Raw genomic sequence first — 19,297 nt, forward strand, 5'->3', positions numbered from 1 at the left:
TATCTGTGAAATAAAGGCTTTGGACTATATGAATTGGAAGGTCTTTTCTAGTTATAAATCTATGAACCAATGACTCCCCTATCCAAATTCAGAAAGATGTTTAATATAACAACATATTTATGTAGTGTTTTCCATTATCTCATTTATCTTCTGAAAAACTATGTAAAGTTTATATTATTATTCTCATTTTATTATTCTATGAAAAAGGGCACAGCTCCAGAAAGCTGAAGGTGAGGGAGGGAGAGGGGGACAGGGAAATGAATCTGTGGGAAAGGACTCAGGAAGTTCTGAAAGACTGGAGAGTCTGGCTAGGCTAGAGAGAAGGCAGAACAAAGGTAGACTAAAAACTAGTTTCCATTATACTTGTGAGCAGGACAACTATTAATGAACAGGCTTCTGTTAACATAATTTTTTCCTTTTTTTAATTTTAGCCCCAAGTATGGTTTCCTTTTACTGTACTGTAATAAACTCTCTTAAAAGAAAAGCCTGTTAGGTTGGGAACTCCTTGCATGGGGGAAGGGGAATGGAACAAAAAACAAAAACAAAAAAACCCAAAGAAGTAATACCAGGGCTGGGGGGTTGGGGGAAGGGAGTAAGAAGGAGGTTAAGGAACCAAAGAAATAGATGGAAGATGTTATTAGTTCTAATCCTGAAAGACCTTTGAGCACAATTGAGCAAAGATCTGGGCTTGCTGATGAAAAAATAAAAAAATAAAGAGATTATAGTGTTCATTCCATTGTGCCACACATTTAGTGTTCCCCTCTGAACTACCTAACATTCTTTATCATAATAAGACTTCTGTACTACCTGACATTCTTTTCTTATCATTATCCACAGACCAGTGGCATAACTGAATATTTTACATAACACACCGATACTTACCCTCATCCACTAAGTCCAAAACAAATTATACAATTCCTGAAATAAAGGATAACTATGCTATGACAGAACATTGAACTGGGATGCAGAAGACTTGTATTATAGTTCCATTTCTGCTATTAATTAGCTAAGATTAAAATTTTCTCTAGTTTAGGGATTCTTAACCTGGGGTCCATGGACAGACTTCAAGGAGTCCATGAACTTGGATAGAAAAAAAAATTAAATCTTATTTTCACTAACTACTCACTGAAATTTAGTTTTTTCTTCAATTATAGGCAACAAACATTTATTCTGAGAAGGAATCCATAGGATTTGCTAGTCTGTCAAAGGAATCTACCACCCAAAAAATGAACCCTATACTACTAAAATTAAAGCTAAACACAACCATAGCCCAGCAATAATTTTAAAATCCTATAATAACTTCATTCTAGAAAATTAAAAACATTGGCCTAGACAGGTGTGTGTGTGTGTGTGTGTGTGTGTTGCCCAGAATGCAGTGGATGACCCTGACTTTTTCAATGTCTGATGAAACTCTAAGTTGTCCACAGCTCCTGTGGCAGTGGCATTTGTGGCCACTGGAACAAATTGTTTTCATTTGCCCATTCTGCCAGAGGAAGTCTTCACATGCTTGGGGTAGCCATCCCCCTAACTCACTGTCAGCAACTGATGTTGTAGGACGGATGGTGAACAAAAAGATTTGGGCTAGGTGAACATAGTTAGGCAACAATGCTGGTTTAATGGAGTAGTAAAGTTAATTATGTATCTTTCTTGTTTATACATGGAAAGTTTTACGGTGAACTTCAGGATCACCAGTTTCTCACGAATGCACTCAATTAAACAGATATTAGCAAAAGACCTTGACTATCAGTCCACTTCCTGCATGTCCAGATTGCTTGTGGGAGGTACAGCAATATTTCTTGATACTGATTGCCAAATATTCTTCTTGGGGAAAGATAAGGCACATCTTTCCAGAGAGGATTTTGCACCCTCCCGACTTCGAACAAGTCAACAAGTCTGGACTCGGACATAGCTCAATGAGTTGTTGAACTCAGAGCAAGTCACAAGTCTCTCTACTCAGACACATGCTCAAGAATCAGTTAGACTTAGCCCCCCTACAACTCACCAACAGGTTTAAAGCTTGTCAATTACCCTCAACTTGTTTTAGCCTGTCTGATGAAATAGCTTACTGAGGTGTGGCTGCTGTACATGCTACAGCTTCTTGAAGCCACAGGTGAGAGTTAGGTGACAAGTGGACACCCAAAGCAGCCCTGAAAAGGGTTCAGTAAGCCCTTATACCAAAGATGTTAGTCCTCCCTTAACACACCATAATCCATGTATGTATGTATATGCATGTATGTATATTAGCCAAGGAGTGTGTGTATGTGTGTGTGTGCAGGTGTGTATGTGCACAGGGTATAGTAGGGTATAGGGGAAAGGGGTCCAAATGACACTCTGGCTTTGAATTAAAAATAAAAGGTGTTCTGAGAAATTGTTACAGAAATCACCTGCTGGTCAATTAGCTCCTGACCTCTGAAACTCACAAGGTTACTGGCTGGTTGGAACAGTGGAAAACATAAAATTTAAGAAGTAACAAGGTTGCAGTACGAGCAATATTCTAAGGCCCTATCTCATAAAGGTTAGATACTTTTTCCCCCTCTTAAAATATATTGAAATCCTCCTCTAGACTTAATTGACTCAGGAGACTAAAGGCTTGGGCTACTGTTGTAACTTGTACTTAAATACAAAATCAGGCTTCTGACTATGGAACATAATGGGCACCACAGGGGCAGGGAACTGGCACCAAACTGAATCAATGCTTGCTAAATAGTCCCTTCTTGCTCTCCCCCCCCACCCCCAATGTGACTAAGTAAACCTTCATTCATTTACTGTCAGATACTCTGTGAATGTCTCATCTCATTACAATCTTGAATGTCAATTACCAGATTGGACTGAGTCAGTCCTCACTTATTCCATGGGATATTAAGATCTGGTATCAGACTCATCCAGGCAAGGGGATGGGGTGGGGTAGGTGAAGTACAAGAAAGAGCTGCAATATATGTATCCCAACAAAGAAACCTACATTGAAAGAAACTAGAAGCTGTTTCTACTCACTTTTATTCAGTCCACTGAGTGGCTAGCTCTTCCTGACTCAGTCTCCATTCATCTCTGACACAGCCACCAGTAATAGGAACACCAAAAGGTTCTAAAAAACACTTTTAAAAGGTTCTAAAAACACTAGAAAAAAAAGCCACTGGTAGCTCATGTCCTCTAGTAAAGTGGCCAGGATACATGTCCCTCTCTGTGGAGCTGAGGCATGAATGTCCAGGTCTGTATGAAGTTCCCTAATAATCAGAGATGTGGGTTCTCCTGATGACCCTGTTATTTAGAGAAAAGAGGCACAAAAAAATGAAAGGAAAGAGGGGAAAAAGACAAATTTCACCCTAAAGGAACAAATACATATATATATCTATATGTATACAAACAAAGACATATGCATGCATCATCATGGAGGATGAGTATCTGGCTACAAAAGAATTGTGTAGTTCGGAGTAGACTGTTGTGGGAGGAGCTTGTTCTGGTTTATTAAAAAGGAAGAGTATAGGGGTGGCTAGGTGGCACAGTGAGTAAAGGACCGGCCCCGGAGTCAGGAGGACCCGAGTTCAGTTCCAGCCTCAGACACTTAATACACACACACACACACACACACACACACACACACACACACACACAAACTAGCCATGTAACCTTGGGCAAGTTACTTAACCATGATTACCTTCCAAAAGGCAAAAAAAATAAAGAGTACAATATGTTTTTGCCCTTTGAGGAGAAGCTTATCTTTCCCCACCTCTTTTCTTTTATATTTTACATTTTGTCCTCTCTTCTGTATGTAGCCAGACTAATAAATAGATATGGGCAGCTAGGTGGTACAGTGGATACAGTTCCAGACGTGGAGTCAGGAAGATATGAGTTCAAATGTGATCTCAGACACTTAGCTACCGTGTTTCCCCGATAATAAGACACTGTCTTATTAATTTTTTTGGAAAGAAAAACACCAGAGGGCTTATTTTCAGGGGAGGGCTTATGTTGTCCTGCCTCAGCTCTCCTCCGTGGCACTGCTCTCAATGGCGCCAGCAAGCAAATCACTGGGGAAGAACAGGATGATGTGCTCATTGCTGCAGCTCTGATTGGATGCAGCTCGGAGCGCGGCGTGCGTTTCACCTGAGGGGGGGGGACGGTGCATACAGAGGGTACTGTAATGTAGCGTGTAGCGCAGGGGATCACCTTCAGTACAGTAGCAATCTCAATAGGGCTTATTTTCGGGCAAGGGCTTATTTTAGAGGAATCTTACACAGTAAGGGGAGGGCTTATTTTCTGGGTAGGTCTTATTATCAGGGAAACACGGTAGCTGTGTGACCCTGGACAAATAATTTAATTAACCCTGTTTGCTTCATCTGTAAAATTAGCTGGAGAAGAAAATGGCAAACTGCTCCAGTATCTTTGTCAAGAAAACCCCAAATGAGGTCATAAACAATCAGACAGGACTGAAAAAAAAAACTGAAAAACAACAATGACAAATAGAACCGATTAGCTGAATGGGAATTGTGTCTTATTGGTCTCCTCAAAAACCAACCACACAAGATGTGTGTATTAGCGATTCCCTAATGCTAGGCAATGGTAGTAACAGTAATAGCCTCACCTTCAACCTGGTGTTGGTGCTAAGATGCTCTCATGCAAGATGCACTAATTATCCATGCTACTGTGCTGGCTGCATATTTTCAAGTTATCCTCTCTCTTCTCTCTACTTTAAAATGAAGTCTAGGCTATCATTTAAATATATACACAATCTGTAATATTATTAAAATAGTAAATACTCTCTCATTGACTTGGTGACCCCACCCCAGCTTTCACTGAGGAAGATCTCTCTTCTCCCATGTTGGATTTGACTACTCTCTTTCCACACATACATATGCAGATAAATTCATAGGATTTTTCTCCTTAATAGTAGTTTATGTGTTTTTTTCCAATTACATGTAAAGATTGTTTTACACCTAATTTTCTAATAGCACAATGTAGCGACAACACAATATTCACAGCACCTACAGCAGTTATGAATATGCTGGCATAATTCTGAATCCCAAAATATAACAGACTTTCCACATGGAAGACAGAACCAAAACATTTATTCAAACATCAAATATCCCAATTAAATTTATTCAAACACCTGAATCCCAACACCAGAAAGCCAAAGCCATAGCAAAAAGAAATTTATACACAATAATAATGCAGGAGGCACCACCATCCCCAAACCCTCCCCCTACTAGGGCCTTCCCACAAATGAACACTCACAGCTTGCTGCCTGATCCCCTTCTCTCTCTCAGTCTAACTACTCTAACCAACTTCCTCTGGGCTCTGCTCCACCCACTCAGCAAGCTCCTTCCACCACAGACTCATGTGACTCAGGCTTCCATGTGACTTAAGCAGGTCACATGGGTCTATTAATAGATGGGAAAGATCTTCCCATTAAGCAAAAATACATTAACAATACACACATCCACTGCATAAAACATACATCTGTTTGCACTTTAGAGACCAAGTTCTTTATAGTACCTCTTGCCCTTTACCCACTTGTGCATTTCCTGGTTAAGGAAACTACAAAATTACTATCTACAGAGATATTACTTTCTCACATAATTATAGTAATTGTGCCCTATTTTTAAAAAAAATGTAAAAAAGGAGAATAAAATTCAATTTTTAAATCATTCTCTTCATTGAACCAACAAAATCTATTTTGTTTTCACTACTTGGAAACACATTAAAAAATTATTTTATCTTTATTCAACACAAAGTACACAAAATTTTAGAAACCATAAAACAATATTATTATATTAAAATTAAAGCATTTATCTTAACCTAAATCTGTAGCAAAATACAGTAGCAAGCATATATCTTCATTATTAAATTCAAAATAAACAAAAAATATTTTTTAGAAAAAGAATAAATAATTACTTTGGACCCCCATTTTTGTGAGTTTTATCTCATAATGTATATGAAGCATTTTACAGATATCAAGGTATTATATAAATGTAAGCTATTAAGCTGAAAATTCCATCTCATTTCTCTTTAAAAAAAAAAAACCCTAGATTTAAAAAAAACCCTTCACTTTTAAATAATTCTTACCATCTATTGACTCATAATCTAGGACAATGCCCATGGGATCCTTTAGAGGACAGAACATTTTTTCATAAACCACATTCATTGTGCCAGTTTTTTTCAACTAAACTTTTATAAGGTGTTTGTAGCAAGCAAGAAGTCTAAGGAAAAAGTAAAGAAAAAAAGCATTTCCTAAGTTTTCTAAAAGAAATAATATCCATAAAGTACTGCTGATATTCAAAAAATCAGCTGCACAAATATAGAATCAGGGTGGTACGATTACACTACAGCTCATTAGAAAAAAAGTACTGGGATTTTTAGTGGATAGCAAACTCACTATATCAATAGTGTGACATGGCAGTCAAAAAAGTATACTTGATTTTAGATTGTATTAATGGAAAAAGAGTGACCAAAACAAGAAAGTTGTACTAGGGGTGGGGAACCTGCAGCTTCAAGTTCACATGTGGCCCTCTAAGTCCTGAAGTATGGCCCTTTGACTGAATCCAAACTTCACAGAACAAATCCCCTTAATAAGAGGATTTGTTCTGTCAAACTTGGACTCAGTCAAAAAGCCACACCCAAGGACTTAAAAGGTCACATGTAGCCTTGAGGTCACAGATTCCCTACCCTTGTTAAAACCATGTCTTCTTATGAGTTCACTATAAGGATATACCTGGGGACCTTATTTGAATCTTTTAAAAAGATATATATTAAATAAAGGAATCAACATATTGGAGGTTTTAAGGAAATGTTTTTCTTTACTGAATCAAATGCTTTTTTTGTTAAACAACAAACAAGTACAATGAATTTTTGGGTTCTCTATATTTTCAGTCCATTTTGCAGTGCTAAAGATATCTGTGGTGGAAAACCACTATGCATGTAGATTAATCTCATAAAAATTTTATAAAGATGAGAAAGTGTGCAAATAAAATGGTATTTAATTCTTGGTATTCTCTTGATTTTCTTTGGGAAAAGGGATGTAATAAGGTTAAAGATTTTTTCCCAAACCTTTAGAATCCATTTGCTCCCTCAGCTCCCTTGAGAATTTGTCTCTCAATGCTTACAAAATTCTATCACTTCCAACACAGGTATCGTCTGCATATCCTTGGTCTAATCCAGCTGCTTTAGCCATTTTTATTTTCTTCAATTCAGTGATGGTAAAAAAGTGGTCTATAAAAATCTTTGCAAATCTATCTTTTATCTGTTTTTTTTATTCTCCTTGTAGTTTAATCTTTCGGTGTCCTCAGGATGACTTTGTTTATATAGTGAACTTTATATATATATATATATATATATATATATATATATATATATATAATATAATTTATATATATACAAATATATATAATTATATATTATATTATTTATATATATTATTTATGTATATATAAGTTCACTATCCTTTCTTCAGACTTGTTTTTCTTTTACTGCTTTTGCTGTATTATGAAGAAATGCTATTCATAATCTTCCACCAACTTCTATAAGATTTTGCCAAAAAAAAAGCATAATATAAAGTATTGTTACCCTTGTTTTCTATATCTCTGTCCTTGACAAGTAGATGAGGTATTTACTAACTGAAGTTTTAGTCTCTTTGTTATGACTATTTCTATCTGCCAAACATAAATATACTTGTTAGTATTGGGGTTCATGTCCTCTCTGAATATATTCTCCATTTTTTGGAATCAACGACTTGCTTAAAGAGATCTGGTTGAAGTTGCTTTAATTGCAAACTATATTTTCCCTCATTTTTATTCAATGATATGACTATATACAGACAATTGATTCAGGAATGACTTGGGCATCAGTAATGAGTCATTTCCTGTCTGTTAAAACATAACTAGTTTTATTTTCATGAAGCTATTTGGTGTTCACCATGTTCAGCTTCCCAATTCTTTTCTCAATGAAAGTATTCATGGTATATAGATATGCTACTACTTTGCCTTTTTCATTCCTCACTAAAGAACCAAGTTTTCTATCATATTATTTGCCATCTGTAGGATTAATGGAATATAAGATCTTCCCTGTCCATTAGTAGACCTATATGACCAGATGTGTCCCTTTTTTCTTTGGAACAGGGGCCATGTTCCCAGGTCTAAAGTTACACAAGTATTTTAATCACGGATGTCTTACTATTTGAGCTCTGGCCCAGTTCACAGCTGTGACACATCCTGAGTCACATAGAGTCCATTGGGGGAGGAACTTGCCTAAGGAAGAACTTGCCTAGGGGGGAACTTGCTTAGGGGGAGGCTTGCTTACAGAAAGGCAGTCACACATTTTGGTAGAGTCTATTAAGCACTGAGTCACAGTGGGTTGTGATGCCTTCTGGCTCTGAGCCTATTAGTTGAAAGTAAGTATATATATATTCTTTTTTTTTTTTTTTGCCTTTTGGAGGGCAGTTGGGGTTAAGTAACTTGCCCAAGGTTACACGGCTAGTTTTTTTGTGTGTGGGTGTTAAGTGTCTGAGGCTGGAACCAAACTCTGGTCCTCCTGACTCTAGGGCCCGAGCTTTACTCACTGCGCCACCTAGCTGCCGCTGCATATATATTCTGAGGTGAGATTTTGCTTTGGGGCTCACTAATGGGAAGAATGTTTCTTTGTGATTTGGCCAGAGGAGACTTTGAATAGCCTTGTTACCCCCCCACACACACACACTCTGTGAACCCAGATGTTGGTGCTCCCTGCTCTGGTGATGTATCTATTACTTTATTTAGACAGTTAGAGTCCTGTCTAGTGGATTCTTTCTTGGATACTCACTTCTTTCTACTTATCTGTCTGCTTTTTAAATTAAAATAAGATTGTCAATTCCTTTGAAGCTGTCATTCCTTTAGAAAAACAAATAAAAGAACCTATGCTAGCAGCCCTTCTGTGTGCTGGTGTTATTGGTTTTATACCTCCACAGAGCCATCCTAGCCTTTGCCTATCTTTGCATTAAAGTCACTAAATATCAAAACACATAAATTTTATGTAGAAGATATTATAAAGTTCTTCTAAAGCTATGGTTTGAGGGTCCTAAAATTTGGGTTAAAATACCACAACTAAGAACCAATTCTTAGTTGTGTGACCAAAAACACTTAACTTTGCAGACTATCAATTTCCTCATTTACAAAATGGAGATAAAGATTCAGGAAGGCATGATGGAGAAATCTAGTTTATAGCCTGGTGAGAAATGAAGAGATGGTCAATTTGAGTGCATTCCTTAAATGGAGGCTCTTAGAAGTTCCATTGAATTCGAAGGATAGGCCATAGGGACTAACTAAAGGAACTTCTAAGGTATGAATTCTAGGGCTGAAATGATTTTCCAAGATGGAGAATTTTCTTGACCATGATCAAAGAGTCTGGATTTTAGCTTTTGAAAAATAAAGAGATGACTAGCCTGGGTACCCACCATTAAGGGCATGAAAACATGGTCTTGCCTGCTTATGTTTTTGTGTTTTTCCCCTCCTTACTATTGCCCTCATAATTCTTTAGATATACCAGCTAGCTCATAAAGAAGCAGAGGGGTATAGAGGCAAGACAATAGTGTCACAGGGCCTCACTGTAGCTGTAGATGTCAGGATTCCCATGCCAAAACCACTCCTATTTTTTCACTCCTCTCTTTTTACAGTTAGAAGATACTCTGTTCCAGCAAGTCTCAGAAAGCAAGCTGTGCTCTGAGCTCGGCATAACAACAATCCTCTGTGTTTATCTTCTGAATGAACTCTGCTGCAGGAAAATGCCAGGATTTTTTCCACTCCAACCCCAGATGGTTATTGAATTTGGATAAGCACCTGTAGGAACTACTTTCTGGTCATGAAGCCCTGATATGAATCAAATTCACCTCATTGTTGCTGTTACTACCGTTCTGCCACAGCTACAGTTCACTGCAATTTTTGTTGTCTAGTCACTAGTATATGTATGAAGGCTTAGTCTTGCTGTAGTGGGCTACTTCCTAGAGGAGACCCCAGAATGCATACCTAGTTTCCCTCCTCCAATGGAATAAAGAAAGGTTTTTTTGCTTATAATTGCTGCTAGATATTTGTTTTTTTTAATTTAATTTAATTTAATTATTTTTCAGAGTTAACAGTGGTTGCAGAACCTCTGAGATTCTTTGGTCATTTATTTTCAGAACTGACAAAGGGATCTCAAAGGCCATCTAGTCCAACTCCTCCATTTTATAAATAAGGACACCAAAGCCCATGGAGGTTAGGTGACTTGGCCATGATCACACAGATAGATCTTGAGAGTGGAATTCTTAATGTACTAACTGCAGAATTCCCTAAGAAAAACAGGACTCTTGCAAACAGAATTAGTTACACTAGAGAACTCTTTGTTTTGTGTTTAGTTCTTTTTGAGAACAGCTGTAGTGTCTGAACATGGGGGCAAGTTCTGGATATTAGTAAGACAGGGAAGAATGTTAAAAAACAAGCTTGATCCAAGTCATAAGGTCCACTTGTTTTTCTAATGTTTTCCAGTCCTCTGCTGGATTGAGTAAAATGGCCAAAAATATTAACAACAGAGATCATGAATCTGTACTCTAAAAAAATTAGTTTAGGGACAAGATGTGTTTGTTCCTTCAGTTCTTCAGTAATCAAGAGGGACTCCCTTGTTTAATGTTCTCCCTGACCTCCAGATCTTTAAACAAAATAAAGATAAACTGCACTCCGAAATTGTCTCCACCTACTGAGGAGCCTTTGGATTTAGTCCCTATTTCCAGCTGTTCTGGAGAGAGGGAGAGATGAAACTCTTCTGTAATACTAACAGGCTAAATGGCTGCTGGTGGGGCAGCCTGGTAGCCATATATTTGAGGGTGGTTTGTGGGGGAAAACAAGAATAAGGAATTTATTTGGTTAGGGGGTTAAGAAGGAAAGTGCCAAGAATTGCCTTTTGTGGCAGTCTGGCTTTTTCCTTTCCTTCTGAATAAAACATTATTATGTAACAAAGAGCCTTTAAAGCAATTTCTTTCTTCTTTTAATTGGCAATTTGACAATTGTAGTAAAATGCTCTAGATTGTGTCATCCTGGGCTTCAGCCACTTCTTTGGGTGTGGAGTTACTTGCTTGATTCAGACTTTACAGATCAGTGTATTTAGTACACAAGCACAAGTGAGCAACATGTTTTTGTGTAGTTTTAGTTCTTGCAATTATTATATATTAAAGAAGAGGGCTGAGTCAAAGGAAAGGAGGAATGAGGAGCTCATTTTCCTCCAGGTGTTGAGGCAAAGAGCCTCCGTTGGATCTAATTCACCATTCAAGCACTTCTGCCTCCCTGACCTTGAATAAATCTTTACATCAACATTTTATGCTGAGCCATAAGTGTGTTTCCTCCAGGCAAGTTCATTTTAAGCCATTACTGAATGCATAACTGATAGCCACAGAGTGCACATCAGCAAATATTGATTAGCAGCTACTGCAAGCATTTCCCATCCCCCAAAGTCTCTCCTCCCTCCCCACCCCTCACCCCATGTCCCACTCCTTTAATTCTGGCCTTGTGGAAAGAGGAAAGACCCTGCAAGAACTCGGTGGGCAGAAACAGAATTTGGAAATGGATCTAATATTTCCTTTATACTTGCAAAAAAGTGAGTGTGATAATAGCATGCCTTCCCCTTACAACATGCAGTCAATAAGAATGTTTATTTTAAATATTAATATTTGCTTTGCTGAGGAGAAGGATGGTATGTATAATGGAAAGGAGTTCTTTATCTGGAGGCAGAAAACCTGATTTTTAATCTCACCTCAGATAATGATAAACTGTGTGATCACAGACATGTCATTGAATCTCTCAGAGTAAGTTTTCTAATCCTCAAAATTTGGAGAATATTATTTGAATCATCCCAAAATGTTCTGTTGAGTAAGTGCTTTGCATAAAACTGTAAACAGGTTTGCAAATATGAATGTAATTCTGCTTTCACCCTAGTTTGAGACTTCAGAGACATAAAGGGAGAGAAAGAGGGAGGGAGAGGGAAAGAAAGAGGAAAGAAGGGGCAGGGGAGGGAGAAAGACAGAACATTTTTCTTTGGCCAGTCTGTGCCTTTTGAATACACAACCAGTTTTCTCAATAGACAATCAAAAATTTGCATCTTCACTATTTGGTTAACCAACAGTAAATAGTAACAAAATACTTGCAAAGAATTGGTAGGAGTCCACATGGGGAATGTATCAAGCAGAGCTCTTGTTGGGCAGTCCCTTATTACATGAATTATTACAAATGTATCATTGTTTTCTTATTTTTTTTAAATCTAGATTTGTTGAATTTTGAGAGAGAAGGATGGTAAAGAGCAGCAGAATCTAACTCAAATAGGAACAGGGGCCATTCATTTGTACAAAAAGACTCCTGTAGACCATATATTGGCTCAGTTTTAAAATGCAATATTTAAATAGCAATGTTTTATAAGTATGCACCTACATATGTATTTATACACACACTTTTTGGGGGAGACAATTAGGGATAAGTGACTTGCCCAAGGTGATACAACTAGTAAGTGTCTGAGGCTGGATTTGAACTCAGCTCCTGATTCTAAGGCTGCTGCTCCATCCACTGCACCATCTAGCTGCCACCTCGATACACCCCCCTCTTCCAAATTATGTTTAAATCAGGAGTATTGTGGGCCAGATGTTTGATACCTTCTACAGTGGATGGAATACTAGACTTGGAACTTAGAAGGCCTGAATTCAAAATCAGGCAATCCTAGGCAATCACTTATTCTTTTAAAACCTCAGCCTTTTCACCTATAAAATGAGGGAGTTGGACTAGATGGCATCCAAGGTACCATTAGGCTCTGGGTCTATGATGCTATTAATGATATTTAGCATTTACATGGAACTTTAAGGTTTGTAAAGTGCTTTACAAGAATTATCTCATTTTAGTCTCACAACAACCCTGGGAAGTAGATGTTATTATCTTCATTTTACAGCCAAGGAAACTGAAGCACACATAATATGATAAGACTAATATCTACTAGCATTTCCCCATGATATGGATTAGATACACACTTCCTCCTTCCCCCTCTGACAAAGATTAACTTTCTCTAAATGGAAACAAAGGTGCCCATAGGACCTGACTCATGCTTCGTTTGACACAGCTTTCTAGTCACCAAAGCATTTCACAAATCTCAGCCACTTGTTTTTTAGGCCTCCTGGATTTCCTGGGTTCCTGAATTCGAGCAAGTTTCACCCAATGACCTACTAACCAGATACATCTCCAAACGGAAGAGAAGAGAACTGTGTCTACCATTACTGAAGATACTGTATCCTTGATGTATCTCCTTGCTGTGATAGGGCAAAGTCAACCTTCTTTCTGTTGATCGTACAATGACTTACAGGTGACTCATTTCCTCCCCAAATCTAATCCGAATGAAGAGAGTGTAGGCATTAGGCCAGCCTCTAACAGAAAGGTTAGGTGATTCACCCAAGATCATATAGACAGTAGATATATTGTTGTTCAGTAATTTTCAATTGTGTCTGAATCTTTGTGACTCCAGTTGGATTGGTCTTTTTTTTGTTTGTTTATTTGTTTTGTTTTGTTTTGTTTTTTGGCAGAGATACTAGAGAGATTTGTCATTTCCTTCCCCAGCTCATTTTACAGATGAGGAAGCTGAGGCACACAGAAAGTAATTGTAAACTCAGGTCTTCCTGACTCTAGGTTCACTCTACCCAATGGTAGCTCAATATCCTGTCCATGTGTGACCTATTAAAGTAGAGATTTCCCAAATGGAAGTGTCTGTTCTATCTAAATACTCAACTCCCTCAGGGTACTATATAAATCATAGTTTTATTGTCATAATGAAGAGGGTCAAGTCTTCTATCAGCCAAAGAAAAGCAAAGTTTATTAAAAGTTGGGTAGACTCTTATTGGGTAGACTCTTCAGGAGCCTTTGTAGCTTTAAGGCTTGTATTGGACACAGAGCAAGTCTGTGCTTAAAAATTCACACACATGGAGGCAAGATGGGTTCTTATATACAGAAAGGTTGTGGGAGGAATGTAGGGATGGTCTAGAGGAGGAGTTTGGGGAGGGTCTTGAGGAGGAGTCAATGAAGTCAAATCTGACCAATAATGAGTTTGGGGAGGGTCTTCAGGAGGAGTTAATGAGGTCAGACTCCAGTAAATGAGTAAAGTTGCCTGGAGACAACAGACAGTGGTGGGCTAGGCCAGTTCAAGGGTATAACAGTTCAGGATCAAGGGTGGGAGCTAGCTGGATAATGGAGGGCTAGGCTAGTAAGAGTAAGACATTTGGGCCTAGCTATAATGAAGGGCTTATGGGCTCAGGCAAATGCCTCATCAAATGGGAAGATTCAGTCAGCGTTCAAGGGGGTTCCCAGAGCCTGTACCTCATCAATAAATCACAAAATTATCAGGAAATATCATTCACGTAGGACCACAAAGCAAGGAGCGTAGTTCCTATAAAGTCACAATTTGGTCCAGGATCTCCAGTAAAGTACATAGGACAAGTAATAATCCTTTTAGTTCCTATCATGGACCTTTCCTCTCTTTCAACACTAGGCCCATAGTACATTCCAAGAGTGATGTAGGAAATTTGAAGAAAGTCCAAGAAAAAGTAAATAAAAAACTAGAAGGACAGGAAATAATATTTGTGAATTAGTGGGCTTTTGACTTCCTGGGCCTAATGTTTTCATCTGTAAAATGAAAGGAGGGGCAGCTTGCTGGCAAAATGGATAGAGTGCTGGTCCTGGAGTCAGGAGGACCTGAGTTCAAATGTGACCTCAAATACTTTACACTTACTAGTTGTGTGACCCTGGGCAAATCATTTAACCTTCATTGCCTCAAAAAAAAAAAAAAAAGGGTTGGTTGATGATCTTTAAGGTCCCCTCCAGCTTTAAAGTTCTACAAACTAAGAAGGCATATTTGAGAATGGTATATTTGAAAGCATGACTCCTAGAGTCAGGAAAATTGAATTGAAATTCTGACTCAAATAGTTACTTAGCAGTGTGACTGTGGGAAAGTCACCTAATCTCTCTGAGATTGTTTCCTCATTTGCAAAATGAAGGTAATAATAACTATAGGATCCAAATTCACAGGTTGTGGGGCTCAAATGACATAATGTTGAGGTTTAGGGGTCTTGGGGGTACTTGAGACCCCAAAATACCAACATGCCCGGGTCCTGCCGAATGAATTCGACTCATCTTCTCTCAGCCAAAGTAAAGCAAAGTTCATTAAAGATTCTCATAATGAGTAGACTCTTAAGGAGCCTAAGTATCTGTGAAGTTTGTATTGACAAGCAGGCCAGAATAAGCTGACACTGAGTGAGTCTGCACTAGATTAATCTCAACACCTTCAAGGAGGCAAGATGGATCTTATATACAGAAAGACTGTGGGAGGGATCTAGGAGTGGTCTAGAGGAGGGATTTGGGGAGGGTCTTGAGAAGGAGTCTAAGTAGTATCTTGAGTTCTGAAGTCAGACTCCAGGAATGGGATTAAGGGTGGGATATAACTGAAGGCTACCTAGAGATAAGGGTAACAGATTTGGGTATAGATATTTTGATAGGATCAAGGGTGGGAAATAGCTGGACAATGGAGGGCTAGGCTAGGTTAAGAGTAACAGAGATTTGGGCCTAGGATAATGAAAGGTTTATGGCCTCAGACAAATGCCTCATCAAGTGGGAAGATTCAATCAGAGTTCAAGGGGTTTCCCAGAGCTTGTACCCCATCAATAATATATCTGAAATATTTTGTAAACCTTAAAGCATTAAATTATTCTTACTATTAGACTATGATTATCTAAGAAATAATAGGTATTGAAGAGAAAAGGAGAATAGGGTGAGGAAAATTCAAATTCTATTTATATTTTAGTATTCAGCTGAAGTTTTACCTATCCTTACTCCCTGATGAATTATCTCATAATAGGAATGGCCTGTTTTTCTGAATTAATTTAGCTACTTAATCACGTACTCTCCTGTGTCATGTGATAAGAAGTGAGATATGGTAAAATAGTGTCAAGAAGTCCCAAGTTTAGACCCTAACTTTGACACATTCATTATAATAATGATAATAACAACATTAATGACAATAGTAATAATTATTATAACTAGCATTTATATGTCACTTTAAGGTTTGCAAAATGTTTTCTAAATATGATCGCATTTGATCCTTAGAACAACTCTGGGAGATAGGACCTATTTTTGTCTCCATTTTACAGTTGAAGAGGCTGAGACAGACAAAGCTTAAAGAACTCCCCCAGGATCACAGTTAAGTGTCCAAGGTTGAATTTAATACAAGTAGCTCAGCCTGACTCCAAGTCCAGCATTCTATCAACTGTTCTACTGAGCTGCCTTTGGGCTCTTCTCATGCTCCTGGGAAAAAAAAAATAGAAGAAAATATAAGATATGTGATACCCAAAACAACTGACCTGAAAAAAACAGGTCAAGTTGAGATAATTTTAAAAATCATTGGACTCTTTAGAAACTATGATTTAAAAAGAGAGAGAGAAAACAGGACACTCTATTTCAAGAAATCATTAATGAAAGAAGGAGCTTAAGTACCAAGGAACTAGAGTCATGATCACCCAAGATCAGGCAATTTCTACCAAAAAAAATGAGAGATCTTGGAATATAATATTCCAAAAGAAAAAAAAATAGACTGACTTACAACCAAGAAGTACTTACTCTGAAAGTTATAAGGGAGAAAATGGATCTTTAATGGACTACAGGACTTTCAAGCATTTCTGATGAAAAAAGGAGAGCTGAGTTGGAACTTGGAATTACAAACACAATAGTCCAGAGAATCCTATTAAGGTAAATGTATTTGAGCATCTGGAAGGCGAGCTGCATAATGATGTAGTGCTAACATTTTTAAGGGAGAAGAGGAAACAAGTGTCCCTTCAGAACCTTAATGTCTTCAGAAGGATCTCAATTTAAAAAAAAAAATAGTGGTCCTGGGGTGGATTGCTCTGTTCTGAGAGTATTAAGAGATGTAAGAGTAAAAAGAAGAATATACTAATGTAGAAGGGATGAAGCAGGATATAGACTTTGTTACTTCTCAAAATTGGGGTATGTGAGAAGACTATACAATATAAAGGAAAGGGTGGGGAGAATGAGCATTGGATTAATTTGCTCTTATCAGAAAAGGACAAAGGGTTGGAACACATCTTGGTTTAGTGTAGAAATTGATCAATCTTATAGGTAAAAAAGCAGAGATAAGGGTAAAGGAGTGATAAGAAGGAAGATAATATTGGAGAAGGAATAGCCACAAACAAAAACAAACTTCTTGGCACCATGAAGGGAATTAGAAGGGAGGAAAAAGAAAAACAAAGAATAAAATTCAGAAGAGGGATGGCATAGATTGCCTCTTACACATAGGAATATATTGCAATATTATTGTGCCTTAAGATTATGAAAGATGATTTTAGACATGGAGTGAAGTGAACAGGACCAGGAGAACAATTTATAAAAGAACAACACTGTAAAGAAAAATAACTTTGAAAGACTTAAGAACTCTGACCAATGCAATGGCCAGCAATGTCTCTAGAGGACTTTTGATGAAGTATGCTACCTACCTTCTGACAGAAAGGAAATAGATACAAGGTGCATGGACATAAAATTTTTGGACATAGCAATGTGTGGATTCATTTTATTTAACTATGCTAGTTTGTTTAAAAAAAAAAGATTTCCTGCTTCACTTTGTCAGTTATTGAAGGAGGGAGGGGTTAGCAATAGTGATGAAAAAAGAGAGTCACTATAATATTTTTTTAAAATGCACAGAGGAGACAGGAGGAAGTTCAGGAAGAAGCATTGGCAAGCAGGATGGTTTTGAAAATAATGTGGAGAATTTATTGTATGCTTTTAATTTTTCATATATTTTATTAATAATTTTATACAAAAGACATTTTAATATGATTTTTTAAAAATCAAGGGATAATAGAGAAACATGGTTCCATATAGAATTCTCTTCTGTGTTCAGCTTTTTTTATGGAAAAATGATCTTTGAGGGTGTTTAAGTTGAGAACAAAAAAACTTTTAAGCACATTGCATACCTTAAAATGACATAAGTGTGTTATTATTATTATATAACTCTCTTTTCTGATTAGCTTTAGATAGAAATGATCCTGGGATAAGTTGTCATCCTGCCATATTTCTTTATATTCAGTTGTAATGGGAATGTTTTTTCCTTTATTCCTCCTGCATGTTTTGGTTAATATCAACCTCACATGACAAAAACCTGTCCCATGGGGTATAAAAATTTACTTAAGTCTTAAGTATTCCTTAGATAAGAAGTCAGAAGAATCTCAACTGTCCCTAACTCCTTGGAGACAAACAAATCCTTCTCCTTAATCAACCTAATTGTGAATCCTCTAAATATAGTTTAATCTGTAACCTGATTTAGTTTACCTATTGTTTGATGAAGATTGTTTCCTTAGGGGATGTATGAGATTATGATTCTGTTTAACTAAATTTATTCAGCTTTTATGACATAGAAGGAAGCATGGGATTATGTTTCTATCTTCTCTTTAACTTTTATGGCTTAGAGGAATATACAAGATTGTAATATGTAAAAGAATTATTTCTCTGTCACTCTGATATAATTTCTTGTATAAGAAGCCTTTTCAGAATCCTCATAATTTTTCAGATTTTCTCTGAATTTTTAACCTATGCTTGAGCATAATAATAAAACTTAGTTTTTAACTCCATAATTTCTGCATTGTGGTAAATACATATTTGGCAGCAATTACCTACCACACGAACTCAGAAAGGAGATATTTTTCCCATAATACAGTATTCTATGGATTATGAACATGTGTATAAAGCAACTGCTTCTCTAGTTGAACTAAAACATTGAGATTTAAGGTCATGTACAGGAGACTCACTGAAAACAGCCGTAGTACAACAGGACAATGGGCACATCCCACACCTCACCCAATTCTGACATGATTTTGAGCTGCTTGGCCAGATCTCTGTACTTTGAAAGCTTTTCATTCCTTATAGTTGGGAGACTATGAGCAGTTGGATGGCAAGCTCTATTAAAATGTTCTTAAGTTTTTATGAATCAGGGTTACATATAGGGCAATTGTGTACTACAGTTCAATCTGTGCACAGTTTATGTATTGAATTCTCAAGGATATTTTGAGGTGTATTATTTGTAGTATGGAGATTATTATTATTATTGCAATTATTTATAATAATTTAATAAATATTGTTTGTTTCCTCTTGTAAAAGGCACTATGTTAGACTCTGTTTATAAAGAAAAAGAAATTAATAGTCCCTTTCCTCTAGAAGATTCTGGAGAGTAGTGGGCCAAATGTTATACCTCCTCTCACCAACTGTCTAAAGCAATGCCTCAAAGG

Source organism: Petaurus breviceps, unplaced genomic scaffold, assembly GCF_028583685.1.
Source record: "Petaurus breviceps papuanus isolate PSGF00001 unplaced genomic scaffold, PetGlider_PUasm1.0 90763, whole genome shotgun sequence".
NCBI classification, from domain to species: Eukaryota; Metazoa; Chordata; class Mammalia; order Diprotodontia; family Petauridae; genus Petaurus; species Petaurus breviceps.